Genomic DNA, 10,446 nt, shown 5'->3' on the forward strand with positions numbered 1-10,446 from the left:
TGGTATTATGAGTTTTCCTATTAGGCTTTCAATTCGTTATATAAAATGAGCAATCTAGTAGCCATCTATAGCATTCTAATTTTAATTATCTAGTGGCTGCATTTCAGACGACCCTTTCTTTATTGAGATTAACAAAACCTTTAATGCAGTAACCAGTGTCTTTTGATGTAATTGTGTGAAGTTACTTGAAATGTTCAATATGCAATTGTATCATTAAAGATCAACTCATCTCACTATGTGCTTCCTCTGGGAATTGCTATCTATTGGTTTTTATTTAGCTTACCTGACTTACACTGGCAATTTTACATTTGTTCAGCTCTATATTAAAAAAACCCCATATTTTACATGTGTAAAATACAGGGTGTGTGAGGAAAAAAAAAAGATATCAAGGGAAGACTTCAGAACTACTCAAGCCTAGAGTCTGTGAAGAAGTTAATGTATGAAAGACAAAAGAACAGAGGAACAACTGATTTAAAACCCACACTAAAACACCATACAACTCCTTAGACAACCAGCAGTAGTGTTTAAAAGAATTATGGACTACAGTGTCCAGACAGCAACTCCTAAAAACTGACCACACTTCATGCGTGTCTGCTTTGGCTTTGTAGGGTGAGGTACATATGAATGTATCTTCTCTCCATCATTTGAGATACAAATATTCATTACAGCACATCGTGCCCATTTAAATGAATCAAGAGGGAGAGCTGCTTTGAATATATCTGTGCATGTCAGTGATGCAGGCTAAAGTGGCTCACATCTCCCGTTTTCTGGTTTTATATTGACATTATATATTATGACATAAAGTTCAATTTATGGAAATGCAAAAGATGCAGAAGGTGACATTTACAGATATTTATTTTAGAGACAGAATAATTTCTTTAAATTTCTCTAAATTAAACACAGAGTTTCTGCTGGTCCCATGTTTCTCCTTGGAAGAGGGTGGAAAGGTTAAAAAGGGTACTGAAAGGAACAGGTTATGAAATTTCCCAGAGGGAACTATTACATTTTTAAGAAATTTTTCCACACAAACACACATGGATCTGTTTATCATGGGAGGAAACAGAAGGACATGTAGGAGCTGGACATCACACCAAAGGTGGTGGCACTGGGGCAACAAGAGGTTTATGGAAGTTCCCAGCATACCTTGCTGATACAAACTGATATGAATATACTTAAATAACTTTTCTAATAGCACTAAATGTTCTAGTACAGGTGAGCTGTTAACTATCTTTGCCATTTGTACAGTTTATCATTGACTCAGTCATCAGAACGCTGGTTTGATATTTGCAAAATGTTGAAAATTGAACGATATTCTTTGCTCTTGCATTAATATAAGGCGTTTCACTCAGGGCTGCAAATCCTTTTATTTCTTGGCTACACTTAGCCATCAAATATGTCTGTCCTTTGTTCTAAATTCTGAATTAGCTTCTTTAGGTCATAGAATAAGGAGTCTCAAGCCCTGACTAGGGTCCTTTGGTGTTGTATTTATTTATTATCATTTTGTCAGAGTAAAAATAATCTTCATTAATTATGAGTGAAATTCAAGGAATGATCCAGGAATTTAAAGATGCTCTGCATTTTGCACCTCTCCCATACTTGGGGTGTTCTAAGTTTTATAGGCTTCAGAGTAAGTCGAGTCCTATTTGTATTCATGAGGATGTGGCTGTGTGTGAGGGTAGCAATGATTGCAGCTGGCCACAAAGACCTCGATTCTTCTAATGCATTCACTCTACACTAGCTCTAGAGAAAGTTTAAAGAAGACAGTAGGATTACTTCTGACTTATTAGAGCACAAATAAGAACCAGCTCTCCTATTTTTAATGTTGTTGGTAGATGTTCAATATATCCATTTAATACTCCAAGCATGACCTCCAGTGAGAAGTTCATTAGCTGCATACTGAAATAAGGCCTGACCTTAGGCAGAATGGAAAAGGACTTGGTGTTATGCAGCTCCTGTCAGTCCCAGAGTGCTTGTCAAGGTTATGAGTAAAAGATTGATAGTGTAGTGACTGCACAAGCAGTTGTATGAGAGGGGAGAGGTCACAGTCTCTGGGTGTTAGATCCTCTGTTACAAAGAGAGGGAATATTGGCCAGAATGCAAGAGCAGTTGTCCTTCTCTTTTCAAGAAGTGTTATGGAAATCTGTCTGCTGTAATATGTGTTCCCTCTTGAAACATGTTTCAAACTCTTAATGAACTTATTTATATATTTCCAGGTATAACATCTACTGCTCTGCAGGTGCAGATGGAGCTATACAAGTAGTTAATTAAATGGTGTGACAGTCTTGCATATATCGCAGGTAGGCTGCATGCAGAAAGGCCATATGAGACCTAGGAATTAAATCACGATGTGTCTACCACATCCTTGGCATAACCACCAGCCTATTCTTCTGCCAGAATGCTATCGCACAGTTTCTTTTGCAAACAGCCAACTGCACAAACATGGAGTGCACTGCATGTTCTTAACATACAGTGAATTGGGGTGATAAAGGGAATTTTGTCCATGGTACAGATGACCATAAGTGTTTCAGGGCACTCTCTGTGAGAAACTAACAGGATCTGATTCTGGTAAGCTTATTTTATTTTAGGTCAACCGTACCTCTTGCAAAACTATTCTGTTTAAAGCCCTCAAATTTTTTTAAAAAGGGAATTTAAATTTACAGATGATCAAATGTCAATATCTCTTGATCAAAGAAGTTTGTCTTTGCACATTTTGCCTTATGTTGCTGTTTACCTTCAAGAAGATCAGTTGTGACACACAGTTTTAAAGAAATATTAGCCAGATTTCTTGTGCACTATTCAGCTAAATCTACTCCATTACCAACCCTTTTTCTTTACTTGTTGGTAGTGGTGGCTTTCAGCTCTAATTCTCCTGGGCATTTTGCAGAGTCATCATTTTCCCAGCATGGTTTTCTGGTTCTGTTTTTTTTAACTGTGACACAAACCAGGAAAATGAGACCAGCTTTAGTAAATTAATTGTCTGCACCTATCTCTCCTCTGATTTAAAGGAGGGTTTTTTTATGGCTGTAGAGAGGGCCTATTTTCACCAGGCTGAAGTCTCAGAAGGTCATGGTTATAGGACATATATTTTTGGACACAAAGTGCTGTTATGTTTTTTCAGTGGAGCAGGTGGGCATGTAAAAATGTTTATGGCTGTTCAACAGAACAGAGAGCACTAGGGGACCTCTTAGTTTCCTAAATCAAATACCCACCCTGGCCCCATGTCAGATAATCAGTGTATTGAGCTCCATTTTGCAAGTAGTTGGTTTCATTAGCTCAGTTTGTACCATGACATTTAGAGTAGCTTTCTGACATGTAAAGATTTCCTCCTAATGTCCAACCAGTGAATGCCCAGCAACCATATCTCATCTCTGACTTACATTACTATCCTGCATACAACAAAATCCTTTAGTCCCTTTTTCATTCCTTTGATCAAAATGACAGGAAGGATGTTTAAATTTGTCTGTCCTGGATAAGATTGACCAGAACTGCACAATGCCTCCATTTATGTGGTATGCCATCTTGTAGGCCACACAATAGGGACTGTAGGCATTCCTGCTTCAGGCCAAACAACTTGTGATGGAAGAAGAGCATGTCTCATAGAGGGCACCCAAACAAAAAGATCTGCAGAATGACCTTCAGAAGAGCTGAAGGTCATGACATTCAGCATGGGAGTGCAAGGCCCATGTGACAGGTAACCTCCATACCACTTCTGCCTGAAGTCCCGCTTGGGACTTGGTTCAAGTATGTGACTTAATACCTTTTCCAAATCTTTTGTTAATTTATTTTGGAAGAAACTGTTGGCAGTCTAACTTTCATTAGTCATGCACACACCCACAGGTTTAACTATTCCTGAATTACACTGAAATTCTTGTGTCAAGACAGGAGATGTCTGTGTCCAAACGGAATCCCTCCTGACTCTTTGTCTTCTGCCCAAACCTCTCAGTTGGTGATTCATCATAGACCTCTGATGGAAAATAAAGTCAAAGCCACGTGACCCAGGAGTCTGGTCACAACTGAGCTTTGTAAGTTCAAGCCTTGAAGTTATAGAATATGCTGGATAGGTAATAGAATGGAAATGAAGTAATATTTCAATATTTTCATGCTGCCTGCATTACAATTATGATGTTAATTAATTATCTGCCTGGCAGTTAACACCATGCAGAGGCATGGTTGTGGTCGACTTCCTGCTGTTCTGCTAGCAGTGAGTAATTAACCTCTCCTCTTCCCTGGGATTCTCTACAAGATGATCAACGTGTTGATGATATAATTATTATTAATTCAGTTCCTGTGTTTCGTTGACATTGTTAATTACTTGTCGGTAATCAGCTAATGTTTAATCTTCCTTGCTGGATAGTTTCTTAAAAGGCTGCTTAAAGTGGTTCAGAGAGGCTTCCCAGCACATTTTCACTCTTCATTGCATCAAGTGTTGGACGGACTACTATTCAGAATAAATTATTATCTAAATATTACAAAGAGTCTACTGAAGTTGGGGAATTTTGGGATCAAATTAAATTGCTGTTTTCACTGTTATAAGCGAGAATATGTAAAGCTGTTGTCAATAAATCAGGGAAACAAGTGGGATCCCTTTTGATGCCAACTTTAAAAATTGATCTCACTTAGAGATTTGTCAATATCATTTAAAGAGCAAAATTTAATTTAGTGCTGTTTTTTGTTTTTAGAGGATTAGTGATTTTCCTGCAAATAACTGTTCATGGCATTTTTACCTTCAGTAAAAGTAAGAAATCTCTTTCGTAACATCTTGTCCAACTGTGGAAGCATATGGATATTATAAGCTATGTAAAACTTTCCTTAGCAAAAATGGTTTTAGCACAGATTTTAAAGGTAATGTCAAAAGCTTTTCTTTTTTTTTTTTCTTTTTTAAAATGTTGCTTAAATGCATATGTCTTAAAATCAGATTAGATGAATTCTGTTTGCCGTTTCAATGAACAGAGTGGAAAGTTTGAAGAAAATTCATAAAATAAGAGTCAGTGTTATTTTTTCAGCATGTGGTTATATCCACCATTACTAGTTCATTTTGCTTTAAGTTCAGAGGTTGACATTTGTCAGAATACCAAAAAGACATCAAATTATTGGGTAGAACAGTAAACAATTAATTGTATTCAGTGTGCTCTTTTGAGACTGGAACTACCCCTGCCTTTCTAGGTAAAATATATAGCTTAAAACCAGAATGACATGAAGAGACCAGAAGTTCTGATGTCTGGCAGAGCTGGGCTTAAATTTATTTATGGGAAAGAAAGGCTTTGAGAAAGATCAGTCAAAGGAAGACCTTGAATGAAAAGAAGGAGGTACTTGATGAAGAAGGAAATCATACATTTTTCTCTACCTGGTACTGGTAAGGTCCCAATGGTAGAACGGTACTCAGTTTGCAGTATTTCATTTCAAGAAATGGACTGAAAGTTCAGAGGACAAGAATAATGTGAGATTATGGAAAGAGTGAATTAATTGGTGTTTTCAGCCTGAAGCAGAGAAGGCTGAAGATCTGTTCATGATAACAGTCTTATATTTGCTCAGCTTCTGCAAAGAGAGCTCTCTCATGCCCATGTCTATGAAGGCTAATGATAACACTGCCGCCAGAGACTAGGATTAGATGTTAGGAAAGTCTCCATGAGTAAGAACAGGCAGAGAAGCAGAGCCAGAAATTGCCAAGAGTTAAACTGGCCCAAGGAAAATGGAAGCAGATGAGTTGAGGAGCAGGAATGAGGAAAAGGAAAAAAGAGGAAGGACAAAACACCGAACTGAGCAGAAGTCCTGCAAGTAAAGGAAGATGCGTCTGAGATGAGGGGACACTTCAGAAGAGAAAGTGGTGGGATGAGGAGCAGTTGTGAAAGGGGATCCCATAAGAGCAGCAAGAGATGGGAAAAGCAGTAGTGCGGTCCAGCAGGTTGAGAATAAAGAAGCAGTTTGGGAAGCCATAAAGAAAAAGGGATTAGAGGAGAAGGACAATTCTCCTTGGAGGAATAAGGACTTGGTTTTATTTCAACTGGAGCTGCACAGCAGAGGCTGTAAGCACTTAAATGGAGATCCTTCCAATGCTATTTTAAAACTAAGTCTTAATTGCTTTACTCTGTAAAAATTTCATGCCAAAAATCCTGCTATCTTTTGTCTGAGATTATCCTCAAGTTTGGTTTGAACCTGGAGTTCGGGAAACTTGGAGCAAAACTCAGCTGATGCCTCTACTTTATACCTTACTTTGGATTGAAACCTGCAAAATGCTTCTACTTTATGCTAATATTTTATTTGGGACCACAGTCTCTTCTGTGTCAACTAGAAAATTTTAAATGTATACCAACTCCAAAACAACTTAAACTCACATGAAATTGGGGACATCAGAAAATTGAATCACTTTTTATTCTGGAAGTTTCAGCCTCACTTTTAAACTCAAACACCCAAGGGATAAATGTCCACTTTTCCTTTGCAAAGTGGCAAACCCTAGTCTCACCAAGATAACTAGCAGGATTGTGTAACACAGAGTGTTACACTTGAAGGGGAAATGGAACATTTTTTATTTCCTAAGTTTCACATAAAGGTAATATAAATGAGCATGCAGATTGTGGAATGGTTCATATTTTACGTATTCAAGCTCTGGTAATAGGTGGGAACAATATGAATTGTACTTATGTACTGAACGAGGTCTGGTTACACAGCCTGCCTTTGATAACACTCCTCATTTTGTAAGCTATATGACATGTCAATTTACTGTTTTCATTTTGGAGGCTAAGAACGTTGGATTGAAGCTTCAAGATCAAAACAAAGGTTAAAACAAAAGAACTGTTGATTTCTTATTTCCCAAGTGTAAATATTCTCATGTATCGGAGGGTGACACCCTGTATTATCTGGAAATAGGGACTCCTGTTGTACATTTCTTTTACAGAGGGAGCATGGTTCGGTTGTTATGGTATTTGTCTTGAATGTGGACAGCATGGGTTTAATTCCTCATACTGCTAAAGACGTTGTATATGACCTTGGGAAAATTGTTCAGACCCAGATCCTCAACAGTACTTTGATGCCTTGTGTTTTCGAATGTTTCTGTTTAATGAACTATCTGCAAACACCTTCATGGAGGCAAAGAGCAATCTATTAGGTCATCCACTATCTCTGGGCTTCAGCTACATCTCTGGATATTATTTATTCACTGCTTGCTGTGGATGCTGTCTAATAAGTCAGGTAAGTGTAGTACAGAAGGGAAAGTCAGCCATCCTGCTCTCTTGTGTGATAACAGATTCCACAGTGAATATTGAATACTGTTTTTTTAAGTATCCTTTTGAGATGAAAGTATAAAAAAGTGGCAATCAGATGTTATCCCAAGTATTTCTGTACGTACAAAAGCATTTTCAGATCAGAATTCTAACCCAAAATTACTAAAACCATGGTTACACAAGAAGCCACTTGGGTGACAGTCAAAAAACACATGAAGGGAGTTTTGAAGCATTTCTGCTTGTTCTGCAGAAGGCAGCACAGAGTGGCAGAAGCTGGCTGAAGTGAGTGGCAGCAACCCATCAGGAGGCAAAATCCTGTTTTTACCCAGAACAGTGTAAATCTGGTATTGCCCGAAGAAGTCAAGGGCTTTCCTTCAGCTCTACAGGTGTTGGCTGGGAGCAGGAGCTTTAGCAGCAGTGACGTGGAAAAAATTGGAACCAGTTTTGGCTTACGCAGAGTTCACATCAGAGGTAATGACGGTCATTCCGAAGTTCAGAACAGACCCTGTCTTATATTCTCAGAGCTACTCACATTTGGCGTTTGGCCAAAGAGCTGAAAGAGATGTAGCCTAACTTTACATTCTCTTAAAACTGCGTGCTTGCCCCCCTTCAACTGTATGAAATTATCAGGGTGCTTAACATGCAAAAGAATAAGATTTGACATTGTATTTATTCTTGCATAGTGAATTCAAGGTCAGTATGAGCTATTGTCAATTGCTGCCTAAGTATATTATGTGAATAACTATTCAAAGACCAATAAAATAGATTTCCCACAAACAAGCTCTAGAAATAGTTTTTACAAAATTCGGTTCCTCCTAATTAAACAAAGAACTCTTCAGGAATTTAAAACCCATGTTATCTCATTAACACAATACAATGGCAGATGATAAAAAAAATTGTCAATAAAAGTGTACTGAAGTTTCAGCTAAGAAGACTTGTTTGGTTTGTTTTTTTTTTTTTTTAAATCTAGTTCTGATATGGTCTGTGTTTTGGTCACACAAGAAGAATCTCCTACCAGTAGGAAATGACAGTTTTCAAAGGTTTTTAAAATGTCTCTTGTTCTAAGTTATAACCTTAGGAATGAGTCACTGAGAGTTGGTCTGTACATTTGACCCTCCATTACTGCAGCTGGAGCTACCTTACCCAGTTTTTCAGACAGGGTCTCTGTCACTCTCTCTTCAGTCTAGTCTATGCTACAAGAAGTTTGCTGCTATATTCATGTGTGCTTTTACCAATGTAGCTTATGGTGCACCCCAGGGGATATATAGTACTCTATCAGTAGAACTGCTTCTACACTGGGGCTTTGGGTACAAAAAAAGGAGATTTTTGTTATGTTGTTGAAAATTTCTAGTGTAGATTATCTGGTTCACTTTTGGTGAAACATTATAATATTATTGCTAATGTTTCCTGCAGGTCTATAGTGCATAGCTGCATGGATGTAGAGGAAAGCAAAGGTCACACCATGGATGCGTGTCACACATGAGCTGGATTCAGGATCTTCCCTGAAGCCAAAGGAGTGATGAATAGGTGTGAAAGCGTCTCTGTTCACTTGTTTCAGATGTCAGAAGAATTGTTTACTGTATTCAAATCAGTTAGGCTGAGCTGTTGTTATTTCTCTAGGACATTGCAAAAGCAACTCCTAGAAAGAGAGAGTCAGGTATCACTGTAGATATCTGCTGGCTTTAGACCTGTTGCTGGTCCTGAACATATATATGAAATAAAGTGTTTGAATCTCAGAGTTTGGGGTGTTTGCAGGGCTTGTAGCTGAAACAACTTTATATGTTGTATGCATGTTTATCTGTGGTATGGATGCTTGTATGTTGTATGTATGTTTATATGTTGTATGTAAATCATGTCATTTAGCATTGTTGAAAGAAGTGTGGGATGGTATGAGACCTACATTAGACAAGGGATTTTTAGTAGAAAATCTTAAAACCCATCAATGTATCATTGAGAATATACTTCTGCTGTGAGCTGCAGGTTGGTCCATTGATTACCAATTATTATGAACACTTTTGACTGCTGAAGTAGAAATAATGTTCAAAGTAGGGACAAGGAACTGGAGAAGATCTGCTGGGTCACTTACTCCTCTGCTTACATGGGCACACTGGATTGCCCTTATAGTTCATCAAAATTCAGTTGAAACTACTTAGGTTTCCTGTTCCCAACTGCCCTACTGAAACTCACCTACCGGAGGGGTATTCCTGAACTTCATCACTTCACTAATTAGAAACCTTCTTATAATTTCCAGATAAAAATTATGGTTGATCAGTTTATATCCATGTATTCTGAGCCAGGATGATTTCTGAGCTCAGGCAGTTCTCTTCCCTCTGTGGTGTAACCCTAATGATATTTGCACTACGTTGTTCTTATATGATTGCTCTTTCCATTTTTTCAGAGCAATTTAGAGAGTCTTCAGGTTGAAATTTGATTTTATTTTGGGTGGTAAATATTCAGACTGTGATGGCTTCTAGATCATTAATTGGGGCTTGAGATGTCATATGAGTATTGCAAATACAAACAAGGAGAACAAGAAGCTGTCCGTCCTGAGCAGTTAAAAGTTCCCAACAAAATGAAGTAGTTGAAGGGAAAAGCTAGCTGAACCTTGTTAGTTCTGGATATGAAGTATGGGCTTTTTTATTTATGGGAGAAGCAGGAAAGAAGGGAAAATTTCAGCTGAAAAGGGTATAGTTCATACTTGCTGCCTGCCTCTGTAGTGGTGTGGATTTAAAGGCGCTACAGTAGAACTTGTTTTGAATGGCAATTTGATGGAAAATAAGGTAGGGACCATCTTCATCTTTTTCTATGTGTCTCTCACCTGCACAGTATCAAGAATGAGGGAAAAACATGATGTTTTTGCAGGAAAAGCTGATAATAGCTTAGACAGCTGGCTGAGGAAAACCAAGGGATATTATTACAATAGGGCACTCGACATGTTTGACAGAGAGAGCTAAGCAAAAGAAGTCTTTAAAGTCAGAAAAGTTGTTGTTAGGCATAATATGAGTGGAAGGAAAAGGGGTGACTATCATCAGTGGGTCTTCCTGATGGGCAGTGGCCAACATGAAGGGAAAAAGAGCATGGAATAGTCAAGCAAAGAGACAACAAGGCTTGGATGAGAGTTTTAACCAGATGGAAAGCCTGAAAGATATTGTTAGATACATGTGAAAAATAGGAAATGTTCAGATATTTCCTGAGCACCTGCCTGCAAGTGCGTGGGCTGAATCTATGG

The sequence above is a fragment of the Strix uralensis genome, chromosome 4, assembly GCF_047716275.1.
Source record: "Strix uralensis isolate ZFMK-TIS-50842 chromosome 4, bStrUra1, whole genome shotgun sequence".
Taxonomy (NCBI): Eukaryota; Metazoa; Chordata; class Aves; order Strigiformes; family Strigidae; genus Strix; species Strix uralensis.